The following is a 13,041-nucleotide window of genomic DNA, read 5'->3' on the forward strand; positions in this document are numbered from 1 at the left end:
TGTGGTACAGGCTCAGTGTAGAAAGTTGTTTTATTATAACCATTGTTACACTTTGATGAATCTTTTGGTGTTACACACTATTGATCTCAGAAGTAAAGGTATTTTTTTCTTAAAAGATACTTGAGAGTCTTTGTGATAATTCAGATTGCCTTATGAGGAAAGGGTATAAAAGGAATTGGCAACCTATAGTCTGTACCTCAAACAGTTTAAGGAAAATTTTCAATACAAAGGGCCCAGTCTTTCAGACACTCAAGCAGGTCTTAAGGCAAAAAAAGTGTATCTTAGCATCTTTCCCCCTTTTTATTTATTTTATTAAATATAAGCAGAGACATTGAAATTAAGAATAAACTGACAGTAGCTAGAGGGGAGATGGGAAGGGATAATGGTGGAGAAAGGGGGAAGGTTTGTCAGGAACATGTATAAAAAAACACATGGACAAAACCAAAGGGGGTAGGACCAAGGATGGGAGGTGGGGATGGCTAGGGTGGGGTTGGAGTGGTGGAGGAAAAATGGAGACAACTGTACTCGAACCACAATAAGAAAGAAAAAAATTTAAATTACTGTTTACTTTCAATATTATTTTGTATTAGTTTCAAGGGTACAGCGTAGTGGTTAGACAATCACGTACTTTAGAGAGTATTACCCCCAATATTTCCAGCACCCACCTGGTATGATACATTGTTATTGCAGTATTATTGACTACATTCCCTATGTTTTTCTTTACATCCTCATGACTATTTTGTAACTACCAATTTGTATTTTATAATTCCTTTACTTTTTTCACCTAGTCCCTCAGCCTCCCTCCCTTCATGCTACTGAACAACAACAACAACAAAAACAAACAAATCAATTAAAAAGTGGGTAGAGGACCTGAATAGACACTTCTCCAATGAGGGCATACAGATAGTCAATACATGTATAAAAAGATGCCCCACATCACTAAATGTCAGAGAAATGCAAATGAAAACCACAATGAGATATCACTGCACACCTGTCAGAATGGCTATCATCAATAAATTCACAAGTGGCAACTTTTGACAAGGATGTGGAGAAAAGGGAACCCTAGTGCACTGTTGGTGGGAATCATACTGGTGCAGCCACTGTGGAAAAAAGTACAGATATTCCTCAAAGCATTAAAAATGGAACTGCTTTTTGATCCAGCAATTCCACTTCTGGGTGTTTATCCAAAGAAATCCAAAACACTAATTTGAAAGAATATATTCACCTCTGTGTTCTTTGCAGCTTTATTTACAATAGTCAAAATACAGAAGCAACCCAAGTGCCCATTAATAGACAAATGGATAAGTTGTAGTGCATATACACAGTGGAATGTTACCCAGCCCCCTTCCTGATTTATTCTTCCCCCAGCCCCGCCAATCCCCAAGATACAGACTTCTTCAGGCTACACTTAGAAAGCCAGCATCACTCTTTTTCCACCTCTTCTGGGTCCTCCTTTTTGTCAAGTGTTTTAGGTTCCCAAATTAGTCAGCGGTTCTACCTCTTTTTCCAATCAAATCTCCATTTCTTTATCTTGACCACTGAGTTGCATATTTCTTCACTGATTGATCCATATAATTCATGCTGGTCTATAAATGACCAAAATTAATAAGGATAAAGGTATATTTTAAAAGACAAGCACATGAACCCTAGTAATTCTGTAACTGGTATAAGTACAGAGTAGGTGTTTTTGAGGGATTGGGATAACATGCTCTCTGGGGTAGAATGTTTGCCACTGCTCTGTATATGTAACTTCATTCTATTTTCCCTCCATTGGCATTTTACCTTAATCTCTAGATTGGCAATGGGTTTATCTGATAATCAGCATTGCTTGTGTGAAGAGACACTAGCTTGGTAATTTCTTCATTATAGATAATAGCCATTTGTTGAGATATTCATGGTATCAAATTCTTTATATGCTCCTGTAGTCTTTATTATGCTATGATAGACATTATCATTGTTGTTCTTGTTATTCACCTTTTAGTTTCCTTAAAGTCATTACTGGGAGGTGACAGAGCTAAGATTCGAACCCAAGTCTGCTGATTTCAAAGCCTGTGCTTTTCTGTAAAAATTGTTTTTCTTACAATAGTGGTAGGAGTTAACGTTTGACACAAGTTAGCATAGACATTTCAAAACACTAATATCTGGGGGTAAGAGGGACCACAATTTTTTTAAAAAAACAGAGTTTTGAGTTTTTTACATTGCTGCTTTTAGTTTCAGGCTTCCCACTGTCATGGTGTTCTAAGAAGTATGGACTTTGTCACTCTCATTCTTCCACTCCCTTTTGCATTCCTTGGTTTCCAGAGCTGTCTGGTCCGTTGGTCTAACTGTTCTGTCACTTCTTGTCTTAATGGCCATATTTCACCAAGGTTCCTCCCTTTCACTATCAGTAAGGTCTTGTTCACTTTCCCCACTGAGACAGAAACCTGAGCCACAGTCTGCTACCTGTCTCTCAGCATTTCTCCACCTGGAGTTGTGCACAGCAGCTTTCTCTGCCTTTTCCCCAAGCAACATGCAGTGAATACATTTGCTGCAAGAAACACTAAATGACTGTAGTGGCAAGAAATACAAAGTAGTATGATGGAATATAAGGCAAAGTTATCCATTTCATGCATTCATTCCTCATTTAATCATTCAACTAGAGTTTTCAAGCTCTTGTTATTTTCCCTAAAACTTTGTGGATCCATTGGTTGACCTAGCTTAACAGAAAACAAAATAAGGATTTTTCTCCAATAAAGTAGAAAAGTAACATGCATTTGGTAGTCTATTTAAATACTATAGTAGCAGCAAGTGACCTGAAAATGCATAGCAAGATGTATGACCCCTTCTGGTGCTGAAACAATAAACCATATAAGCATTTAGAGGCATCCAAGAATATATGCAGCCCTCATAGATTTCACCCTAGTCAGTGAATTCCCTTCAGAGAAGATCTCTTCTGACCATGGGAGTAGTTGATGTGTTTTCTCATGTTCTATGGATTGTGTTAGTATGAAAAGAATTTCAAAGACATAGGACATTGATCTTTCCCCAATCCAAAAAAAAAATGGTATTGTTGTGTATACACTTCAGAAGGTATCTCTGCTATTAAAGGAATTTCTTTAAAGTCTTTCAACTGCTGTTTTGAGTAACTATAATTTATATATATATATATATATATAAATTATATGATTATATATATATATATAATCAGCTCTGTCAAATTCACATAGTATTTTCTGGAATATGAAAAGCTGAAGTTTGGTCTCTGTGCTTACTTTTTTTTTAATAATGATTTTCTTCCCTACAAAAATAGTGGCAAATTCATTTTTATTACTGTACTTCTTTTGGGTAGATAAAGGAGTAATCTTGAATGCATTTATTTTGAGTAAACTGACAAGTCTAGCCAAGAAGTGCTGCTGAGATCTTTGTTTGATGCTTTATGCATCAGATCGAGGTGGATACTACTCTAAACATAAATATATCTTGCTCCAAAGAGAAGGATTTCACATAAAAACTTATAATCTACCAAAGAGTTCAGGAGAGCTCTTCCTAAGTAGTTTGGGTTGATTAGCCTCAGGGGAAAACCAATGAAGAGTGTATATGTGAGAAATAAAAGAAGGCATGGAACAGAATGGTTACTGATGGGTGTGCGTGAAGAGTTGAAATGAAGCAACACCACAGAAGGAAAGCCAATCAGTCTAATGCTTCTGTTTATCATTATCATGAAGCCTTGGATTATTGCTGTATTTTAAATTTTCCTAGATTAAAAACTACCACCACTGTTTTCTTTCTCTCTGTCTCTCTCTTAGCTTCTGTTAACGTTCAAGTCTTAGGATATTATATGAAAACAGTAGTGATGAGAACTTCTCTTTTCCTCTTCTTTGCAAATACTATTAGGCATTGCAGTTAATGTCCCAGTTCAAATCAATTACATTTCTTTTTGGTCATGACTCAGAATGTCTCTAATTTCTAATGCCTGGAGATATATATTCATATATGATTTCCAGATGTCTCAAAATACAATTCCTGTATTTTTTGTACCATATATTCTTAATATTTCACATGTAACATTCCAAATATATGGAAGAATAATTCTACTATCTGTATAAGTTCTTATCTTGTTTTTTTTACATTATCAGAAGTTTTGTTTTATCTTTAAAGTACTGAAAGCTCGTGTTTCCTTTGAACAGAGTGATCATTTAGGAACTGTATCTAGTTTCTTTCAGGCTGTCTCTCCCTCCCAAGGAAGCTTAGATACTGGAGCCCTTGGGAGTTAGAGCTGAGGCTAGGAGACAGTAGGTGGCTGTGGACTTGGGAAAAAGGGAGACCTGTGCTTCAGGCCCAGGCAAGGGCTACATCTGATTGGAAGGCTCCACACAACTCTGTGCATGCCAGGCTGGGGTAGAGGAGCAGTATTCACGGGGAGTTTGACACATCTCCTAAGACAGTGTTACATGGTGTAATTGGATCGAGAGTGCCTTCTATGGATTTTTGGGGAGACAAAGCTTGAGGTTTGGGATGAAAGACTTTTAATTACATGCAAATTCTGGAACTATTATTTGTGACTCAAGGAACCTAGTTATGTAATAGCAGTAACAACTGCACTTTCTGTGGATGAATGTTGAGGCCAGCATTCCTCTTGGAGCAGACCCACATTCATTTTCTCAAGAAAATTCTGACCTAGTCAGTGTTTGCTCTTATAGCCAAAGTCTGAACAGAGTTGGGACACCCATTCACCCAGCTACTGGGTTGGCCAAAAAGTCTGTTGAGTTTTTGCATAAAATAAATGACACATTTTTTCAATTTACCAGTAACTTTATTGGTTTGGCTATTTTGAGTATGTTGTCTCTCTCTTACTATTGACTGCAAGTGGGTGGAGGCCAGGGATGCAGCTAAACATCTTTCAATAAATAAGACAGCCCCACAGCAAAGAATTATTTGGCCAAAATGTCAATACTACCAAAAAACTTCGCAAACCACATTTGACACATTTAATCAATCACAGCACCTCCTGCATACGCAGTGCAAATCCCTTTTTGTGTTTCAGTTGTATTTTTATCTTTCTTGTAGTAATAAAGCATAATACACTAAAATTGTTGTATATCTTCTTCCATCTTCAATGCTAAAATGGCTGCACAAAAAATCACCAATTTTGATAAGTTTTTTTAAAAATGCACACTAATATGATAGTGGTCACAATACAAGCTAACAAAATTGTTTCAAATGAAGTTAAAGACTACTAAGCACTACTAGAGCTATCACACAGAAAAAACTAAAGGGACTTTTAGGCCAACCCAATACAACAGGACACAAGACTAGGCATTGAAACCTGAGATACAGGTGTCAAGAATTCGTATTTGGTTTTAAGAGTTAAGAGGTTAAGTTTGAGAGCTGGGAGGAAGTAAGGTTTACCATCTGGAAGATGGTAAATAGAAAGGGTGAACTGAAACCAAATGCCAAAGACACAGCCATAAATGGGAACCTGGACGGAAAGCCCTGGCAACTCAGGAAACCAGTACAGCCCAGAAAAGGCCTCTCAACCTTCAGGACAGAATATGAACATCACTTTATCTTTAATGCTTTTCTTACTCTCCTGAGAAGGTCATTCCCTCTTCTGTGAAATCATATTGTTCAGATATGTCTCTCAGTGCTAAGATCCAATGGTACGGTAATTGTTTATACATTACTTTTTCAATTCTAGTCTGTGAACTTGGTGCCAGAAACTAGCTCACCACAAGGCACTTGAATGGTGTTGAACTAGCAAGGAGATCCTCAGAGTCTCTGTCTGTCTGTAGAGAGAACTAACACATAGTCTTGATACATTGGCTCACCCTGGGATACAGTTAAGGGTAAGTCACATTGCTCCAGTCAGTTCAGTGCCTCTCCCTCACTGCTCTAAATCTTTGCATTGGTCAAAGGGTATAGAGATATATGGACATACCTGGAGCCACAAGTTGTATCTATATATTTTTTAAAGATTCTATTTATTTATTTTTAGGGAGAGGGAAAGTAGGGGAGAAACAGAGGGAAAGAAACATCAATATGAGAGAGAAACATGGATCGTTTGCCTCTTGTATGTGCCCTGACTGGGATGTAACCCACAACCCAGGCATGTGCCCTGCCAGAAATCAACTGGTGACTTTTTTTCTATGGAATGATGCCCCACCAACTGAGCCACACTGGTCAAGGCATCTATATATTTTTTGATGATCAGTCTGATCAGTGTTTGGGATACAAAATGAAGACGATGAAATCCCTCCCTGCAAGGTCTAATGCTAAGCATCATGCCCACTGTTTCTTACACATGACCTGTGTGCCAATCATTGCTAAGTGTTTTCCATTTTTCATGTAATTTAACTGTAACAACAACCTTATAAAATTTGTTTTACCCATTTTACAAATATGAAGTATAGAGAAGTCAAATAACTTTCCTAATATCATGCAGCTAGTAAGTAGGTGGCTTGGATTAAAGTGTCTAGGCCCAGAGAAAAGGGAGGATCTTGGTACTATTTGTCCCTATGCGTGTGCCCCACTCTCTATTTCTGATGCTTACCACCATAAATACCCTTAGATTCTGAGCAATAGTGTCTCTTTCTTGAGAACAAAAGCAGGAAAGAGAGCTCTACTCAAGCATTCCCTTCCATAATTCAGACAAAGACATTATGCATCTCAGAAATCTCATTTTCATATTCACAATTTACTCGGAGTGAGAAAGCAAAACTAAAAATAGAAATAAGGCAATGTAATGTAAAGTTATACAGGCTATTTTTAAGTAAATAGTATTTCACAAAAGGTGTGTTTTGTTAAAATGATCAGTAGTTGTGGAAACAGAACAATAAGATCTTACAACCTTTCCTGTATGTTTGTATTCAGCTGTATGTCCATCTAGTTCAACCATTTCCGAAGCAGCTGCGTGTGTGTGCATCGTGAATAGCAGTTCTCATCAGATGTGGTTCAATTGTGTTGGAAAAGAGTATCAACTCTAAACCATGTATTTCTTAGTTTTATTGTTTGTTCTTTTTTAAAAAATACTGATGCATCCATAATGTTTCTTTCTGTCTGTGTCATATTTTAGTTTCTGCATCAGATTTATTTTTCACCTAGCCTTTCTTGTGGGCCTTCAGATGTTAGTTCTCTCTAGTCATACAACTCCTCTGCTCTAAAATAGATTGTATACTTCTTTAGTGGTTCTATTTTTCTACTACCTTTTAATTACAAGTTACAACATGTTAGGTAAGTTCTTCTTCAAAATTAGAAACTTGAATAAATGGAGACTTTAAAAGAGCTTACTAAATAGCCATTTAGATTCTAAAAATGTTCTTAATAAGCAGTGTTCAGGCTGAAATAATATTATATATGACTGTGTAGTAATAGTGCTACTCATCTTTTTGACATAAATGTCAGGTAGACTGGGATAAGGATTAGCAAAGTGCAAATATTGAGCAAATTATTTTTGTAGTGGAAAAAATCTATACTGTCGAATTTTTCATGGAATAGTCATTGGTGCCTGATTTCATGGCAATTTTTTAAGGAGTTGTGGGATATTAATCTTCAGGTTTTAGTGTTATTGTGACATTTCTTTTTGTTTTCTGTATTAAGTATGTGTGCTAAGGTTATTTTGATTTAAACTTTTCTATTTTTGAATTAAACTTTCATCTTGCTCTTTACATTTTGCCTTGGTACCCATGCATAGCAGAGGACAGAGATGAGTTGAGTGAATGAGAATAGGGGAATTTACTGAAAGTCTGAGCATCAGATGTGATGCATTCCTGCATCCTGGTCCCAGAATGCCAAAAGGACGTGGACAGCAGATGTGGATATTTGGAACTCCACAATGAAAAATATATCTTATGTTGGGATCACTCTATAGTGAGACATCATTTGACAAACTTCACTTACCAAATACCTCTATTCTGTATTTTAGTGTGTTTTCCATAATTAAGAAGGATCAGTCTATGATTTAAACAAAGCCTCCAAAATGAAAGTGATCAAAATAAACAAATAAACAAACAAAAGGAAAGGAACTCAGAAGAAACAGACAAAGCAGAAAGCAAAGTGAAATTTTATAAAATCTATAATTACATATTTAGAGATATTTTGCATTCATGGAAGAAAAATGAGTTTTTTTTAAAGGGCATAATAACAGAACTAGTCAGAGACCTTATAAATGTTTTTAATAATGAAATAATTATTTAAATAAACTATCAAATATTAGGTAGAAAAGTTTCCTAAAAGTAGAACAAAAATAAAAAGATTGTACACAATAAGAGGGAAGAGATCATTAAAAGTAGGTTATCAATCCAGAAAATCCAATATCTAGCTAATGGGAGTTTCATAAACATGAGTAAGAGAAACAAAGAAAAACTTATAGGAAGGAAATATCAAGAAAATATACACTACTGAAAAGCAGGGTTCCCTAAATTGGAGTCAAAATAGACCTACTGTAGTCAATGATAAAGAAAGATCCAAACCAGGTCAATGATGAGAGCTCATAATTGTCCTGAAGAGAGATGATGACTTTAAAAAAAAAAAAAGAGGGAGTAAATGGCAGAGAACTGTACTTGAACAACAATTAAAATTTTAAAAAAAATCCAAACCAAAGGATTGTTATGAAAAATTCAAAACACTGGAGATAAAGATTCTGAATGTTTAAAGTGGAAAATAAAATAGATTCTATACACAAAGGACTGAGAATAAAAAGACATCAGAGGACTCCCAGTCAAGATGGTGGCACAGGCAAACATGGCTCTCCTCTTCCCACAACCACATCAAAATTACATCTAAAACATAGAACAACCATCACTCAGAACTATCATAAATCAAGCTGAATGAAAGTCTGACAACTAGAAATTAAAGAAACCACATCCATCCAGACTGGTAGGGGGAGCACAGACACAGGACAGGCTAGTCCCTCACACACAGATGGTAGATAAAAATTTGGGGGACATATCTCAGGAGTGAGGAGTCTCAGCCTCACAATAGGCATCCCAGCCCAGGGCTCCAGTGCCAGGAAGGTAAGCCCCTACAACTTCTTGGCTGCAAAAAACCATTGGGGATTGAATTGGTGGAAGAAACTTCTAGAGCCCTAAGCAGTTCCTCTTAAAGAACCCACACATCGACTCACCTACTCAGACTCACTCTCTCTGAGCTCCAACACCCAGGTTGCAGCTTGAAAGGTACCAGCAATGTACAGGGACAAACTGAAGTGTCTGGCATCAAGGTGAGCAGAGGTCATTGTCCCTTTTCTAAACCCTTCCTTCACAGAGCTGGCAAGTTGGTGCCATATGTGAGACTTCATCAACCTGGCTAACACTGTTTAACCTACCTTGGAGATCCCCAGAGGCTCCACTCCACCCACTTATGAGCCCACCCAAGCTGGTTTTGCCATACAAATAGTAGGTCTTGGTTCATGCTTCACAACCACCTAAATCCTATCAAACAAACAACAGTTGGCCTCAGTGAGCCCCAGGGCAGTCACTAGCAACAGCCAGCCTAGTTTCACAGTTTGGCTTCACCTGGGAATCTCTAGGCCCAGCACAAGCAGGAGCCATCTCAGATCACTTTATAACTCAGGAAGGGTGGCCTGGGCTAAACACAAGTGGGGGCTGACTTTGAACTGCACTACCTGGGAAATGCCTGGACCAGCACACTCAGTGGACAGCTACAGGCCATCTTGGAGCACCACTGCTCTGCCCCTGCATGGCTGATTTTCCACAGAGGGCAGAGGTCGATGATAAGAGATCACAGCCAATTCTTGCAACTGACTGGACTGGGTATATGGCTCCCACCAACCTTCCAGTAGCAACCAAGACTCAACTCCAAGTAGAGGGTGTACTCAGCCTATACTAAGGGCACACATTGAGTACCCAGATTTGGTGATAGGGGAGGCTGTGCCATGAGACCCCACAGGACACCTACTACATTAGGCCACACCATCAAGACTCAGAGTCAAAGCAGCTCTATCTAATACATAGAAACAAACACAGGGGAGCTGCCAAAATGAGGAGATAAACAAACATGGCCCAAATGAGAGAACAGATCAAAACTGTAGAAAAATAGCTAAATGAAATGGAGATAAGCAATCTATCAGATGCAGAGTTCAAAACAAGTTACAAGGATGCTTAAGGAACTTAGTGAGGACCTCAGCAGCATGAAAAAAGATCCAGTCAGAAATGAAGGTTACACTAATTGAAATAAAGAACAATTTACAGGGAAACAACAGTAGAGTGGATGAAGCCAAGAATCAAATCAAAGATTTGGAACATAAGGAAGCAAAAACAACCAATCAGAACAACGAGAAGAAAAAATAATCCAAAAAAATGAGGATAGTGTAATTAGCCTCTGGGACAACTTTAGGAGGTCCAACATTTGCATCATAGGGATGTCAGAAGGAGAAGAGAAAGAGCAAGAAAGTGGAAATCCATTTGAAAAATTAATGAAAGAAAATTTTCCTAATTCGGTGAAAGAAATAGCCATGCAAGTCCAGGAAGTACAGAGAGTCCCACACAACATGGATGCAAAGAGGCCCAACCTAAGACACATCATAATTAAAATGCCAAAGTTTAAAGATAAAAAGAGAATCTTAAAAGCAGCAAGGGAAAAGTAGTTAGTTACCTACAGAGGAGTTCCCATAAGTCTATCAGCTGATTTCTCAAAAAAAAAAAAAAAACTTTGTAGGCTAGAGGGGATTAGCAAAAAATATTCCAGGTGATGAAAAGCAGGGACTTACAGCCAAGATTGTTCTACCCAGCAAAGCTAGCACTTAGAATTGAAGGGCCAATAAAGAGCTTCCCAAGACAAGGAAAAACTAAAGGAGTTCATCATCACCAGACTATTATTATATTAAATGTTAAAGGGACTTATTTAATAAAAAGAAAAAGATCAAATCTATGAACAAAAAATGTCAATAAATACAAATCTATGAACAATTGAATCTAAAAAACAAACTAAGTGAACAAGAACAGAGACAGAGTCATGGATATGGAGAGTGTTTGATGTTTGCCAGATGGGACGGGAGTGTGGGGGAATGGGTAAAGTACATATGGGTAGTTACAGTTTAGCCATGGGGATGTAAAGTACAGTATAGGAAATGGAGTAGCCAAAGAACTTATATGCATGGCCCATGTCCATGAATAATGGTGTAGGGCTTGCCTGAAGGAGTTGGGGGTACTGGGTGGAGGGAGGCAAAGGAGAAAAAATCAGGACAGCTATAATTGCATAATCAATAAAATATAATTTAAAATATAATAAATAAATAAACACAAAAAGGCATCAAATTCCTCAGCATTCACACTGGAAATTGGAGGATAAAGGAGTGATAGATACCTTGAAATATTAGGGGCAAAGTTATTTGCAACCTAGAATTGTGAAGATAGAACAAGACAGCCTCAGACATAGACATTCTCAAAAGTTTCATCTCGTGCACTTTTTCTCAGAAGCTGCTAGAGGATGCCTTTTCTCTAGAAGCTGCTTCAGTGCTCCACCAAAAACAAGAGAATAAACCTTTATGGAAATTTGTGGAATTTGGGTTGCAACCACTGAAACAGCAAACAGAACAAGGGAAGATCTGAGGATACCAACTAGGCAGCAGACTGTGGTATCCCCAATTGGAACAGAATTTAGAAGATAAACAAAAGAAAAAAGAAAGCTAGATTACCTAATTTGGCATCATTGTTAATATTGTGTCCCTATCCACTGTTCTTTGAGACCCATCAAATATGGGAAACATAAAATAAGATCTATATTTTCTAAAGTTGATATATGTCTAGCACTGCTGTGCATCATTATATATTCATTGGTTCTTTTTGTGTTAAATATGTATTGAGCACTTATTTCAAGCTCTTAAAGTGAACCTCAGGCAGTAGGGGGACAGGTATACGTTTTTTGAAGGAGGATAACAGCTGCCATTAGAAGAATATATGAGAGCAAAGGTGCTTAGTGGATTTGGTAAAGAGGGGTCAGGGAAGAGTAATTTATAAGGTATCAGGTTGAGTGTGTTACAAGGGCCCAAGGAGGCAATCCAGTGAAGAGAGAGATTGAAGCCCAAGAAATCCTGGAGGGAGCACAACAGTGGGGAAGCATGAGACACTTTTCTTTATGACATACAAGGTCTATGAGTGAAGATAAAGGTAATTAAAAGGTGCAGTGGCTTCTGTTTTCTTGGTAATAACACAATGTTGGGTCAGCCCCTCATAGCAAAGGGAGAGATTTAGCACAGTCACTGGTCCAAAAAATGTTGATGACCATAGAGAGGTAAATGAATTATAGATGACAGGGAACTTTCCTCTGAGATTGTAAATCCCAAATTTGTAGTTTATTCATTCAATGAATATTTATTTAATGCCTATTGTGTGTCTCAGTCAAGTGATGAGTATACAAATAGACACATTTCCAATTTGCATGGAGTTCATAGCTTCATACATTAAACAAATATCAAAAACGATTACATATGTTATTATTAAAATATAATTGTGATAAAGACTGTGCAGTCATAATAGAAAGGACTTGTATGACAAAGTTGTATTAATATATCATGCAAAGGACTAGAAGGATTGGGCATGGGTAAAGGGGCAGAGAAGGGAGAGAGAGAGTAGCAATATCCAGCCAGAGGATGGCTGAGCAAGGGCTCTCAGGTACAGGTTGCTTGAGGTCAGAACTTCCCACCCATGGTGCAAAGGTACCTCTACTGGGTGATGGGTGTGTCTAATATTCATCTCTTCAGCTGCTATATATCAGCCCAGGGCACTACAGAAATTGCTGTTTTCTGAGTCATGATATGAAAAAGTTTGAGAAACGCTGCATTAGGGGAACTGACCCTAAAAATATTGCACCTGAATCAATTGCAAGGTTCCTAGAGTAGATGATGTCTGGGTGATACCTTAATTTGGCACTTCTCATGTACCAAATTTGGCATATTCCAAGATGTTTTTACATCTCTATGTTTAAAGTCATTGAATTTCTTTATTATTTAGTCTTTATGTATTTGATAAAATCATGCTACACTTAACATGTCCTAATTTATAAATATGAATCGACACACTGTGTAAAATGAAAGTTTATCCTGGT

The 13,041-nt window shown here is 37.5% G+C and overlaps 1 protein-coding gene and 1 non-coding gene across 5 annotated transcripts in view; both read left to right on the forward strand.

Annotated features, from left to right (window-relative positions):
* PTPRZ1 (protein tyrosine phosphatase receptor type Z1) overlaps nucleotides 1-13,041 on the forward strand; it is a 185,165-nt gene that overhangs the window by 27,626 nt on the left and 144,498 nt on the right. The gene's annotated exons all lie outside the window — the stretch shown is intronic.
* Nucleotides 8,449-8,533, forward strand: LOC114508250. The gene has a single exon (XR_003685499.1). It is a non-coding gene; the product is annotated as a small nucleolar RNA SNORD115 (small nucleolar RNA).

This window comes from Phyllostomus discolor, chromosome 10, assembly GCF_004126475.2.
Source record: "Phyllostomus discolor isolate MPI-MPIP mPhyDis1 chromosome 10, mPhyDis1.pri.v3, whole genome shotgun sequence".
NCBI lineage: Eukaryota > Metazoa > Chordata > Mammalia > Chiroptera > Phyllostomidae > Phyllostomus > Phyllostomus discolor.